Raw genomic sequence first — 15,183 nt, forward strand, 5'->3', positions numbered from 1 at the left:
GTTGGGGAAATGTAGAAAGAATCTGGGTAAGGCAGGGTGAGGATTTTAGATTCTTTGGCAATCAGAGATTCTTTCTCTGGGCATTTGGGCTATTTTTATTGCAATGAAATGGACTATGCAAGATCTGAAAAGACAGATGGTAGTCATAGGCTTTAATTCTCCATTTATTAGCAATTCATTGCAATTCTTAGTGTTACCTAGGTCATAGTCATACTGCTTTTAGCCCTTTGCTTGAAGTGGGATTATTCAGTGGAGCCCTGGGACTGGAAGGACTCACATTTAGGGGGGTGGGTGTGGTCTGCATCCTTGGCTGGGGTGGGGGGGTTTATGCTTACCTGTGGACAAGCTTCTGGGGGTATCTTCTGAATCCTTTTATAGGTTCCCTTGGACGTGAAATTAAGGTCCTGTGAGCACAAACAGCATTCTTGTACCTTATTCAGTACCTTATACTGAGACAATTTTTTTCCTACTCTTTTGTTGAACCCAAAAGAGCAAGACTGCATGGTTTCTAAACAAAGCAGGACTTTTGTCAGAAAATCTTCAGACAGCATAATTATCAAATAGAAACTTTCAACAAAGAGCCCTTCAGAGATTGCAGAATTCCCCTTTCCTTGCAGCTGACAGGCAAATGCTTTCTTGGAAGGGACCCATTGGCCTCGCCTTACTCTTGCTGAAGTGTCATAATTATACTCTGTTGATCCCCTCCTGACTTGTGTAAGAAGGAAGAATCTACACACACAAGTGTCAAGATCTCTCAAACCCCAGGTGGGGCTCTTCTAAGAATATTTCTTACAGAATCCCCTTGGCACCCATGGCACTTTGAAAACGAAGTCACAGTGCAGCTCTTAGCCCTTCTTTTTCATCTCTCTGAAAACTTTTTCCAGGAAAGTTATTTCTACATGACCTGAGAAAAGAAAACGTGTGGCAGGCCCATAAGGCAGCCCCCCCAAAACATGGCTTCTTCATGTCTTGGGCGGTCCTGAGCCCCCTGCTGCCTTTTGTTTCTGGTAAACTAAGCTGAAGAATAGCAGGTGTGGTAGGCTGCTCGGCCACCGGCCACCATAGCAAAATGCCATAAACGGGGTGGGGTGGGTTGAACATTTATTTTCTCCCAGTTCTGGAGGCAGAGTAGTCCAACATCAAAGTGCCAGCAAGGTAAGTTTCATCCTGAGATCTCTTCTCTTGGCCGGGAGGCTGTAGCTGGCTGGCTGTGCGCTCACGTGACCTGCTCTTTACGTGCACATGGGGGGATGGGTGTACACAAGCTGTCTGCTGTCTCTTCTAAGGCTATGATAATGGGTTAATCCTATCAGACTGGGTCCCGTCCTCATCACCTCATCTAACTCTAATTACCTCCCAAAGGCCCACCTCCAAATACCATCACGTTAGAGGTTAGGACTTCAGCATAAGGATTTGGGGAGGATGCAAACATTCAGTCCATAACAGCAGGTAGCATATCACAGTACATTTCCAGGTAATGTCACTAAAGCTTGCTGTCAGCATTGATGAAGAAAATCCTGTGTTACAACATTTTGACACCACTGTTTGGGTCTCTAATTCTGCCCTCTTTGTTCATGACCTTACCATTATTTGGGGCCTGCCTAAATAGTACCTAATTATTTCCTAGGGGTGGAGGTGTGGAACAGAATCGGAGTGAAAAGTTACCTTATTTAAATGACAACAGGGGCGCCTGGGTGGCGCAGTCGGTTAAGCGTCCGACTTCAGCCAGGTCACGATCTCACGGTCCGTGAGTTCGAGCCCCGCGTCGGGCTCTGGGCTGATGGCTCGGAGCCTGGAGCCTGTTTCCGATTCTGTGTCTCCCTCTCTCTCTGCCCCTCCCCCGTTCATGCTCTGTCTCTGTCTGTCCCATAAATAAATTAAAAAAAAAAAAAAAGTTGAAAAAAAAATAAATGACAACACATTGTAGTTGCACCTGTCCAAACTATGGGCTCTAGGTGGTTTAGGGACAGGAGAGATGTGTTTTAAAAGAATGGCTAGTTTACATCAATATGAGAAAGGATAAAAATCATATGATTCTTTCCATAGATTGAGAAAAAGCATTTGACAAACATTCATGATAAAAATCCTCAACAAAGTAGGTTTAGAGGGAACATACCTGAACATAATTGAGGCCGTATATGAAAACCCCACAGCAAACATCATACTCGGTGGTGAAAAGTTGAGAGCTTTTCCCCTAAGGTCAGGAAGAAGACTGTATTCAACATAGTACTGGAAGTCCTAGCTTCCAGTCAGACAAGAAAAAGGAATTAAAGGACATCTAGATCTGTAAGGAAGAAGTGAAACTTTCACTGTCTGTGGATGACATGATATTATATATATAAAACCCTAAAGAGTCTAACAAAAAACCGTTAGAACTGATAAATGAATTTAGTACGGTCACAGGATACAAAATCAATGTACAGAAATCCATTGCATTTCTTTTTTTTTTTTTAATTTTTTTTTCAACGTTTATTTATTTTTGGGACAGAGAGAGACAGAGCATGAACGGGGGAGGGGCAGAGAGAGGGGGAGACACAGAATCGGAAACAGGCTCCAGGCTCTGAGCCATCAGTCCAGAGCCTGACGCGGGGCTCGAACTCACAGACCGCGAGATCGTGACCTGGCTGAAGTCAGACGCTTAACCGACTGCGCCACCCAGGCGCCCCAGAAATCCATTGCATTTCTATACACGAGGAAACAACAGAAAGAAATTAAACACTTCCATTTGCACTAAAAATAGTAAAATATCTAGGAATAAACTGAGGAGGTGAAAGAACTGTACTCTAAAAACTGTAAAACCTTGATGAAAGAACTTGAAGATGATGCAAAAAAATGCAAATACATTCCAGGCTCATGGATTAGAAGAGCAAAATTGTTAAAAATGTGATACTACCCAAAACAATCTATACATTGAATGCAATCCCTATCAAAAGCAACAGCATTTTTCTCTGGAGCTGGAACAAACAATCCTGAAATTTGTATGAAACCACAGAAGACCCTGGATAGCCAAAACAATTTTGAAAAAGCTGAAGGCATCACAATTCCAGATTTCAAGTTACACTGAAAAGCTGTAGGAATCAAAACAGTATGGCACTGGCATACAAATAGACACCTAGATCGATGGAACAGGATAGAAGATCCAGAAACAAACTCAAAATTATGTGGTCAATTAATCTTCTACAAAAGAGGCAAGAATATGCAATGAGAAAACGTCTCTCTAACAATTGGTGTTGAAAAACTGGACATTTTGTTAACATCATACAGAAAATAAACTCAAAATGGATTAAGGATCTAAATGTGAGACCTGAAACCATAAAAATTGTAGAAGAGAGCACAGGCAGTAATTTGTCTGACATCAGCCATAACAACATTTTTCTAGATATGTCTCCTGAGGCAAGGGAAATAAAAGCAAATATTAACTATTGGGACTACATCAAGATACAAACTTCTGCACAGCAAAGGAAACAATCAACAAAACTAAAAGACATCCTTCTGAATTGGAGAAGATATTTGCAAATGACATACCCGATAAAGGGCTAATATCCAAAGTATATAAAGAACTTCTGCAATTCAACACTCAAAAAACATCTGATAGGCAGAGGACATGAACAAACATTTCTTCAAAGAAGACATACGGAAGACAACAGACACATGAAAAGATGCTTAACATCACTCATCATCAGGGAAATGCAAATTAAAACTACAATGAGGTATCCCCTCACACCTGTCAGAATGGCTAAAATCAACAACACAAGAAACAACAAGGGTTGGCAAGGATGTGGAGAAAAAAGAACCCTCTTGCACTATGGGTGGCAAGGCAGATTGGTGCAGCCACTGTGGAAAAAAATGGAGATTCCTCAAAATACTAAAAATAGAACTACCTGTGACCCAATAATCCCACTGCTGAGTATCCAAAGAATATGAAAACACTAATTCTAAAGGATCTGTTCACCCCTATGTTAACTGCAGCATTATTTACCATAGCCAAATTATGAGAGTAGCCCAAGTGTTCATGGATGGACGAATAGATAAAGAAGACATCTGCACATACCCACAACTGAACATTATTCAGTCATAAAAAGGAATGTAATTCTGCCATTTGCAATGACACAAATGGAGCTGGAGTATGATGCTAAGCGAAAGAAGTCAATCTGAGAAGGAAGTACCATATGGTTTCACTCATATGTGGAATTTAAGAAACAAAACAAAGGAAAAAAGAAAGTAACGAACCAAGAAACAGACTCTTAACTAAAGAGAATAAACTGATGGTTACCAGAGGGAAAGTGGGTGGGGGGATGGGTGAAATAGGTGACAGGGATTAAAGAGTGCCTTTGCCATGGTGAGCAGTGGGTGATGTATGGAATTGTTGACTCACTATAGCATACCTCTGAAACTAATATAACACTGCATGTTAACTATATTGGAATCAAAATTAAAAATTTAATAAAAATAGCTAATTGTTCAGCATGTTAATTGTATCTAAATCAAGCTGTAAAAAATAATAATAACAGCTGATACTGAGTATCCAAAATGGACCAGGAACAGGACTAAACATTTTCTCTGCATTCTGTCTCTCAATTTGTGTTTGTAAACACTCTCTATAATGTAAACTCTGTTGTTACCATCTTTAGCTAACAAGGAGGAGGCTGACTGAAGATATGCCAGTTGGCCTTGACCGACAAAGTTATATAAGTAGCAAGAGATGGAACAGGGATTTGAGCCCTGGTAGTCCAGCTCCAGAAGTCACCTCCTATACTGGATTAGACAGTCTTTCAGAAAAAGAAAAAAGAAAAAAGCCCAAAAACTTCTGAATGCAGTTTTAAACTCTAAAGCTTTGTTTCAGTGAATAGACTCTACCATTCCCTATTCCCATACTCAGGTCTTCTGCCCCCTGGTCCTACCCCTTGGGGTTCCGGAAGATGGTGATGGGTAGAGAAGTGCAGCCTGACAGAAGGCCATAGGTCTCAGTAAATCCAGTAGTCCTTTCAGAAACCCATGTTCATGGCGTTTCGCTTCTATCTGTCTGCTTTTCTTTTTTTTTTTTTTTTAATACAAAATTTATTGTCAAATTGGTTAGAGAGGGAGGGAGCCAAAACATAAGGGACTCAAAAACTGTCTGCTTTTCCTACCAGTCTTCCCTTGAACTAAATTGCTTCAGGATTACAGATGAGCAGCGGTTTGGGGTTCGGGAGGTTTAGCATCGTGCTGACAGCTGAGTTTTCTCTGGGGACACCAGCTAACCCACAGCATCCTGCTCTTTGTCTGCATTGCTTATTTTCCCTGGAAGCTTTTTGGTTCATTTCCTCTTGTGACCACCTCTTAATCTTAACAGAGAACTGTTTTCCAGTTACTGCTTATTATCTCACAGCAGATGTTCAAGGTGAGGCTCAGGATCACTTATCAAAAATATAGAAGCTGTTTGGGTCTCAGAGGCATAGAGCAAGGTTTCAAACTCATGTGTATGCAAGCAGAAGGCATGTGTAATACGAATACACAAAACTTTCCAAGTATAAGTCGGTAGGTTTTATGTCTCTGGGATTGTAAGTAGGTGAGTCACCTGCCACGTTATGTTGCCTTTTATTTATTTATTTTTTAATGTTTATTTTTGAGAGAGAGGAGAGCAGAGAGAGAGAGAGGGAGACAGAAGATCCAAAGAAGGCTCCACACTGACAGCAGAGAGCCCGATGTAGGGCTCAAACTTATGAACCCTGAGATCATGACCTGAACCAAAGTCAGACGCTTAACTGACTGAGCCACCCACGTGCCCCTATGTTGCTTTTTAACAGGCAACTTAAACGCATTGGCCAACAATACATGTCTGGGACTCTTTGGATACAAGTGATTATTCAGATGTAATGGTGTTGAAGTTCCCTTGAAAAAAATCTGTGATCCTGTGATATTACAATTCCTTTGTAAAATCCAGGCCAGCTTTCTTTGCCCTCCAAAGAAGTGTTGGGAGCTACTTGGCAGAAAACTATAACAATATGAGATGTCTTCAAACTGTGGGGTGGCGGGAAGGTGAGCCTGTATTTCAGCCACATGTTTCTAGAAAGAAGCAAGCATGTATATGGAGGGGAATTAATTTTTGTAACTCTAAGAGAATGGTCTTTCTTTTTTCCTTCTCCCATTCATTCAGCAATATTTTTTGAGAACTTTCCATGTGCCAGGCACTCTGTGTATATGGGGGGGGGGTATAAAGAAGGAAAGAAGGCATGATTTTGAGAGTACAATGCTTATGTGTTCCTGTTCAATGAGGTGTCCAACCCATCCCAGTTTACCTGGGTCTTTTCTCATTTAGCATTAAGAGTTCTACATTCAGGAACCCCCTCAAGGACAATTCATCACCCTGATGCTCAGAAATGTCTACCCTGGAAGACAGGAAGACATGATGTGCTAGCTTCAACAGGTAGAATTCCTGTGCCGGTGACAGCCACAAATGCAGAGAGATACAGATGTGTTGTGGTGGTGACTCCGATACTCCAAGTGACGCTGCTGTCGATAGCATTATTTCACAAAATGATGAACTCTGGGTAAAATTACAAACAAAACCGAATCTTCCCTCTGTTTACTCAGTAGTTGCATTGCTGGAAAATTCAGCATGTATCCATGTCTGCAGAAAAATGTGGAGTTTACCTGTAAAATGTAATTTTGATTTCATACACAGATGATTATTGACATCTTTTCCCCTTAAATGAATATCTAGTGAGGTATTTGAAAGTCAAGAGAGGCAAGAGACAATTCTTTGTGGTGTGGAGTTGTCCTGCACACTGTGGAATATTGATCATCCTTGACTTTACTTTCTGAATTTAGCCGGTGGCTTCTCCAGTCTTAGCAATAACAGAAACCTCCTGCACAGATTTCCAGACCACCCACTAGGAGGCAGTAGTTCCCTCAGTGGAAATCACTGTATTACACATTTGAGAAGAAATAAATATTTAAGGAGAGATCAGGTACAGCAGACCTTCTCCTGTCCTTGTTCTCTTATTTCCTGTCCTTCATCAGCTACAAACTGTAGAGATTTTCTCTGTATACAACATCCTGCAAAGTCACCTGGGACAGTCTGCAGATAACTACCATCTTCATCTCCAAACTGTTTAGGGTATGCTTGGACATATCAAACCAACCCAAAGGATCAGCTCTAACATGACCGACATGACCCTGAATCAGGAATGTCTGCTGAGTTCCAGCTGTAACTGAATTTGTTGGGTGGTCTTCCCATTAATTCCACTAGCCCTGAGCTGAGGTTTCGCTTCTTTTTATTGATCATAAAATCAGCCCAGTGTTTTCCCTCTTTGTGTCCTCTGGACTGGCAGTGGGAGAGAGGGAAGGAGCTAAGACCCACACCTCCTTGAACGAAAGAATTTCCCAGGCAGTCTGGTGTTCAGTCTTGACCAGTTATTCAACTGGTACATGTTTTTTTGTTTTGTTTTGTTTTTTAAGTTTACTTATTTTGAGGGAGAGAGAGAGCATGAGCAGGGAAGGGGCAGAGAGAGAGAGGAAGAGAATCCCAAGTAGGCTCTGCACTGCCAATGCAGAGCCTGACACGGGGCTTGATCTCACGAATCGTGAGGCCATGACTTGAGCCGAAATCAAGACTCAGACGCTTAACCGACTGAGCCACCCAGGCACCCCAGTCCACGTTGGTATTCCTTTTGGTGAGGCATGTTGGTGGGAAATGAAATGGTTAAGACACAAAAAATTACCGACCGGAGAAAGAAACGACCAGTGATAAATCCTTAAACACATTGAGAACTTGAGCATATGCTTTGTACAGAGAGGCAATGGTTTTCATTATTATTAGTTATTAATAATTATTGCAACAGTAATGATTATTTTTGCTTAATGTTTTGGGGGTTTGCTTTTGGACTTTCCATAAGCCGTGTAAGGCCGGGTCTGGTTCTGCCACTTTCCAGCTGAGTGCCCTTCAGCTGTCAGTTCGTTTCCTCATCTGAAAAATGGAGACTGAGATATGTACTTCAGCTACTAGGAAAAATAAAACAGATAATATTTTCAGAGCACCTGTTCCCAGGAAATAATAAATGTTGTGGCTTTATGTCCTCTTTTTCCAAAGGAATTACTAATGGGTTTGATAATTAATTGAGTTCAAGCCCCCAGACTTGTTGCCTAAAAATGGCAACCGTGCTGGAAAAATTTGGAGTCTGGGCTGTTACATGCTGAACTTGAGTGACAGCCGCGTTGAAATGTTGGGTGTAGAGTTGGTGCTCTGGGACCGAAACTCATACGAGGTTCGATAGGCACGCGTAGAGTCAGAGACGTTGATGGAGAGAGCCCCTGGCAAAAAAATGAACTTTCTATTGAAAAGGTGACAAGATCATGGAAGAGACGGGGCTCTCTGTGCTCTGTGCCCTCCCCAGTGTTGCCAAGTGCAGAGAGCATGCTGTTGAATAGTTCATCGGGATGCTTCCCGGGTGTTCCCGCCACATGCTGAGCTCCTTCTCTGTCCTCATCTTCTGCCACAGCTAGCGAGATTGACCACCTGTGCCAGTCACCCCTCCGAGCCTCAGAGGGGAGGGAGAGAAGCTGGGGTCAGGCCCTTCATTAGCATCCAGGGCAGGCACACAAATTTCCAGAGACAGATGGAATCGAATAGCTGGGGGGTATTGGTAGCATGGACCTCAACCAAAGTGATTCCAGATGTTGGAATCAGCACACTGTCCTCTTCTGTTGCTTTCCGCCCACGTAGCATTAAAATTATCCAGAGATCAAGTGCCGAGTAATGAAGTCTGGGTCACTCCCGTCTGTCTCACGAAATGCCACTTGGAACCAGAGCCTTTTCATTTGACAATAAAATCAATGAATGAAATATCGCAGGGTTGAAAGCAGTGCTGTACAGAATTCATTACAGGCGACGTGTTCCTAAGGATGGAAAGGCTTGGCCCTCTGTACTTTACTTTCCCGTAACATCAACACATCTACTTAATGAAACTTGAACCTTCCGTTAATCCTTCACCTATTTGCTTTTAAACTTGAATCCTTTGAACAAAACTCAGAAGGCTTTCTTTTTGGATTCTGCCTCTTTATGAATGAGCTGTCATTAAAAAAATTAGAATATACATCAGTTAAGGGAAAATGGGACTTGTTAATTAGGAAAACTGTTCATGAGATTAGAGGTCTTGTTCTAATAATCGCCGCGTCTCCAATGAGCCCATATCATTTCCTTTGAATTGTTCTCATAGTTTGAGAATCATCTCAACACTGAGCACCCTGGGCTGAGTGTCACCATTTGTACAGATTCAGAGACAGCCATGTGGCAAGTAAGCAAGGAAGAGTGGCCAAGGGAAGGCAGGGCGTCTCCAGTCTTTTCCTCACAGGTCGCACCTGCCCCTTGGAGAATGTAAGAGAACATTGAGACAATAATATCGTTCCTTTAGAAGTGACAGATAGGATCAGTGTGAGAGAACTACCACATCAGGTGTGTGTGTGGTAAAGGGGAGAACAGAGAAAACTCAGGGGAGAATGAGGTGAGGACTGGTTCTTCTGAGCTCCTTTGCCACAGGAAGCATCCTGTCCTTGAGAGAGTGGGTAAGTGAGGAGATCAGGAAAGGAGGGGAAACACCTGGGATCACAGTTAAGGTTCATGACTTATCCAAGGAGTATCTTCCATTGTAATTAATCTGGCCTTCCTTTTTTTCCTCCCCTTCAAATATTTGTTGAACACTTACTATATTCCTGACACTACTGGGCTCTAGACATAGAAGAACAACCCCCCTCAGAAGCTTATGTAGTATGAAAGAGAGGCAAGAGAAAAATCGATGTGATAGGTCATCTGAAGGAAACATGAGAGAATTTGAGAATAAAGGAGTGGGGAGGTATTTGGGGAGAGGGACAAGAAGGAAGGCTTTTCTGGAAGGAGAACCTTAAGCTGAAAGAGTGCAGAGGGGCTGACCCTGAGAAAAGTAGGGAAGAGCTTGGCAGAGAACATTCCAGCACGTATGGCATCTGAATGGTTGGCCTTGGAGGAACGGGATGTCCCATGTGGCTGGAGAAATCTTGAGGGACACACATTAGGAAGGGCAGAAGGAGATGGGCAGGGGCTTGTTCATGTAGGGATCTGGAGGCCACAATAATGGTTTGGTTTTTATGTTTAAATAGTTTTACAGTAAGGTACTGGTGTGGATCTGATTTGCGTTCCGAGAACATAGCTTGTTTACAGCGTGGAAGTGGGATTGGAGGAGACAAGTATCAAAGCAGGGTGACTGGTTAGGGCAGGGGAGGATAGCAGCATTTGCAGAGAGAGGTGTCTGGATCTCAGATATATTTTGGATGTGCTACTTAGGATGCTAGGCTATGGTTCGTGAGGGAGAGAAGGAATCAGAGTTGACTTCCAGCTTTCTGGCTCAGGCAGTATGAGGAAGGATGCCATCATCATTAGTCAACAAATGTTGGTGGCACGTCAGCAATGCCACGGCTGGGGAAATAGATGGGAGCGGAATACAATCGCTGCCCTCACCAGGTTCACGGTTGTAACAGGAAGACAGATGTGCAAATAAACACTTAGAACAACAGGACCCACTGGCACACAACTGGAGGCGCTTGGCAGAATCCCCTGGGCTGTTTATTTACCCCTTGTCCCCCTGCCTCCAACAGCTTTATTTGTTTTGTAGCAACTGTTGTCATTTTTGTTCTTATGTACTTAAAATATATGAGACATGCTCTACACGGAAAGGAATACATTTGATATTTACATTCTGCTTAAAGAAGAATAAATCCAACATCCATGTATCCACCATCTAGCTCAAGAAATAAATCTTCACCAAACCCTTTGAAGCCCTATGTACTCTTTGCCCAGAGTTAAATCCAGAATCCAGTATGTTTTATCACCTCCTGGCTCTTCTTTGTAGTTTAACAATCCACATTCTCAAATACTGTGTTATTTATTCTGCCTCTTTTCATTTTTTAAAAATGGAAGCATTCTGCCTATATACTTTTGTAACTTCCTTCTTTTGCTCATGTCTTATTAGTGGGCTGCATCAACATTGCAACATGTAACTTGAGTTCATTCTGTTTTCACTGCTCTGTATGCCTAAGTCACAGTGTATCCCTTCTTTTGCCACAGTTTTGGCTATTCCCAACAATACTTGTATGAATATTATTTATATATATTTTAGGGTGCATACCTCCTGAGGTTTTCCTGAGGGGTTACACATAGAGGTGGGTCATAGAATATGTATATATTCAACTTGATTACTGATTGCCAGTGGTTTTCCAAAGTAGTTGTTACAGTTTATACTCCCACTGTAGTGATTAAGGGTTCCTATGGCTACCCATCTACACTGGTAATTACTCCTTGTTGTCTTACTTTTTAAAATCTTTGCCAGTCTACTGTGTGAAAAATGATATGTCACTGATGCATTAATTTGCATTTTTCTATTACTAATGAGGTTGAACATTGTTAATGTGTTTATTGACTGGTTGGATTTTCTATTCTAGAAATATTCATGTCTTTGCCCATTTTTCCATTGAGTTGCTCATCTTTTCCTTATTGATTTGTAACCACTCTTTATATGTTCTAGATACTAAGCCTTTGCAAATTCTATATGCTGCAAAATCATCTCTCAGTTTATTTCATGTCTTTCTAATTTTTTTTATTGTGTCCATTGATACACTGACATTAGAGCACAGTTGAATTTATCGGACTTTTCCTTTATGGTTTGCATGCTTTTGTATTTGGTTTAAGAAAATAACCCGTACCCTGAGGTCATGAAAATATTCTCCACATTTTATTCTAATTTTTTTTTAGTTTGTTAAAGAGTTTTTCATATTTAACTTCATATGAGATTGATTTATATAAAGTATAAAGTTTGTTTATTTTTTATAAACATTTGTTCCAAGATAGTTTTCCAAATCAACTTTCTCCCATTTATCTGTCATAGATCACATTCCTGCATATGCATAGACTATTTGCGCATCCCTGTATCAGTACCACATTATGTTACTATACCTTTATAATAGGTCTTGGTAGCTGGTAGTGGTGGTCTCCTCACCTATTCTTTCCCTTTAAAAAAAAAAAAGCTTTTTAAAATTGAACTATAACAAAAATACAGTATGTATAGGTGTTTATACCTTAGTGAATTATCAGAGTCTTGCCTATTCTTAAATATGTGTAAGAATAAATTTCTCAGGTCCCGTGCATGTGTACACACACTCATAAACATTGGGATTTTGATTGGAATTTTATCAAGTCAATATCCGTAAATCAGTTTGACAGGAATTGTTATCTTGATGATAATGAGGGTTTTTTTTTTAATCTATAAACATGATTTGTTATTCTTTTGGTTTGTTGTTTAATATCTTCCAATAACACTTTATAGTGTTCCCCATAAAAGTCTTACACATATTCTGTAGATGCATTTCTGGGTATCTGATGTATTTTTTTCCATTGCAAATGATATTTTAGTGTATTTTTAACTTATTGTCCATATATGAAAAGACAATTAACTTTTGTATATGGACACTATATGCAGAAATCTACTAAACTCTTACTGATCCTAATAATTTATTGATAGACTTTTACTGATCCTAATAATTTATCAATAGACTTCAGTGTTTTCATAATGTAAAGACTACCTCTAGTGATGTCTTTTTTTGGTATATTAATAGATGTATTTCATATTTGCCTTTTAGATTTTTTTTTCCTTTTTAAATGACATGTAGCTGGATTTAAAAAAATTTTTTGTATAAAAATCCTTCACCCAGAAGGTATGGGTCTATTTATCCAAATTTCTGTTATTCATATGGTGGTTGTTACTTCTGCCATTTGATTTTGTGCCTCCTACTGGTCCCACTTCTTAGGTTCCCTCATTTCTCCTTTCTGATCTTCTTTGGATTTTAACCTCTGTTAGGTTGAGGAATCTAGGAATCTTAACATGAATATTTAACTTGAAGTCTAAAATCAATATTTTCCCTCTCCTAAAAATAACCCATGAGAACTTTAGAATGCTGTCTATAATCACCTCCTCTTGAATTACATGCTTGTTGTTTAAAGTACGTTAGGTTGTTTCACTTTTCTTCTTTTTTTAAAATTTTATTTTTTGAATTTACATCCAAGTTAGTTAGCATATAGTGCAACAATGATTTCAGGAGTAGATTCCTTAATGCCCCTTACCCATTTAGCTCATCCTCCCCTCCCACAACCCCTCCAGTAACCCTCTGTTTGTTCTCCATATTTATGAGTCTCTTCTGTTTTGTCCCCCTCCCTGTTGTTATATTATTTTTGCTTCCCTTCCCTTATGTTCATCTGTTCTGTGTCTTAAAGTCCTCATTTGAGTGAAGTCCTATGATATTTGTCTTTCTCTGACTGACTAATTTCACTTAGCATAATGTCCTCCAGATCAGAGAGGTTTTTGCCTGCTTCCTCCTCTAGGATTTTGATGGCTTCCTGTCTTATGTTTAGGCCTTCCATCCATTTTGAGTTTCTTTTTGTGGATAGAGTAAGAAAGTAGTCCAGGTTCATTCTTCTGCATGTCGCTGTCCAGTTTTCCCAGCACCACTTGCTGAAGAGACTGTCTTTATTCCATTGGACATTCTTTCCTGCTTTGTCAAAGATTAGTTGGCCATACGTTTGTGGGTCCACTTCTGGGTTCTCTATTCTGTTCCATTGATCTGAGTGTCTGTTTTTGTGCCATATTTCACTTTTCTTCTAATTTCATTAGGTAGCATTGTTGATTTTCAGTTGCTATGTTTTTAAAACTTTATAAATTTGCTTTTTTCTCTCTATTCTTTCCCACATTTCAGACTTTCCTTCTAGGATCATTTTCCTCCTCCCTATAATGTATATTTTTAAATTTCCTTTAATGAATGTCTGCTCCTAGTCAAATTTGTTCCTGATCCTCTGAAAAAATGTCTTTATTTTGCCATCCTAAAGGATGTTTTCACTGTTTCCACCAGTCTAGGTGATAATGATTTTCTTTTGGCACGCTGAAGAAATTCTTCCACTCTCTAAAGGCTTACATTGTTTCTGTTGATAAGTCAGCTGTCAGTCACTTTTCATTTCCACTTCCTTTTCTTGGTTTCTTTTCAAATATGCCTGGTCATTTTTGACAGCTTTCATGTTCTTTTATCATACTTTTTATAGTATGGATAGTTACCTATTCATCCATACCAAATTAAAATCAACTTTAGTGACTTAAAACAAGTCACTTATGTCTTATGATTTCTGTTAGAAATTCAGGAAGGGCTTAGCTGGGAATTTCTCATTTGGGGACTCATGCTGTTGTAGGCATATGTCATCTTGGTTTGATAATTGATCTTCTCCCCTTTTTTTACACACAAAATATTTTATTGTGTTATGGTGTTGGTATTTTGTTTTTGTTTCAGTTATTTTTTCAGCTTTATTGAGATGGATTTGACTTATAAGATTATGTAAGTTTAAGGTATACAATGTATTTTTGATTTGATTTGATTTGATTTGATACATTGTACATTGCAAAATGATTACCATCATGTCCCAGTCTTTGTGATGAGAACATTTGACATCAACTTTCAAGTATGTAATACAGTCTTACTAACTATATTCGCCCTGCTACATATTAGATCCCCAGAACTAATTCATCTTATTACTAGAAGTTTATACCCTTTGACCAACATTTCCCCACCCCTCTCACTGCCACCCTCAGCCCTTGGTAACCACCGTTACACTTCCTATGAGCTTTTTCAGATTTCCCGATATAAGTGATACCATATAGTATTTGTCTTTCTCTGTCTTATGCCATTTAGCATAATGTCCTCAAGGTCCATCCAAGTTGTCTCAAATGGCAAGATCTCCCTCTTTTTATGGCTGAATAATATTCCACTCTATATACCACATGTTCTTTATTTGTCTGGTCACACTTAGGTTGTTTCCACGTCTTGGCTATTGTGAATAGTGCCAGGGTGAATAATGAATGCTGCATGGGAGTGCAGATGTGTCTTTGAGATCTTGTTTTCATTTCCTTTGGATATATACCCAGAAGTGGAGTTGCTGGGTTATATAGTAGTTTTGTATTTAATTTTTCCATACCATTTTCCCTAATAGCTATGCCAGTTGACTTTCCCATCAACAGTGCGCAAGGGTTCCCTTGTCTCTACATCCTTGCCAGTACAGGTTACCTCTTGTCCTTTTGATGACAGCCACTCCAACAGGGGTGAAGTGACATCTCACTGTAGTTTGATAGGCATTCCCTT

At 40.1% G+C, this 15,183-nt stretch overlaps 1 protein-coding gene and 1 long non-coding RNA gene across 2 annotated transcripts in view; one reads left to right on the forward strand and one right to left on the reverse strand.

Moving 5' to 3' along the window:
* The window catches only part of LARGE1 (LARGE xylosyl- and glucuronyltransferase 1), a 548,933-nt gene that overhangs the window by 389,523 nt on the left and 144,227 nt on the right, over positions 1–15,183 (forward strand). The window lies entirely within an intron of this gene.
* LOC147578924 (uncharacterized) overlaps positions 147–15,183 on the reverse strand; it is a 29,286-nt gene continuing 14,249 nt past the window's right edge. The window contains exons 3-4 of the long non-coding RNA XR_015253345.1: positions 11,963–12,016; positions 147–404 (exon numbers count right to left, since the gene is read on the reverse strand). This is a non-coding gene — a long non-coding RNA (uncharacterized LOC147578924). The remainder of the gene's footprint in view (positions 405–11,962; positions 12,017–15,183) is intronic.

This window comes from Puma concolor, chromosome B4 (genome assembly GCF_028749965.1).
Source record: "Puma concolor isolate L17-30 chromosome B4, mPumCon1.1.hap2, whole genome shotgun sequence".
Classification (NCBI taxonomy): Eukaryota; Metazoa; Chordata; class Mammalia; order Carnivora; family Felidae; genus Puma; species Puma concolor.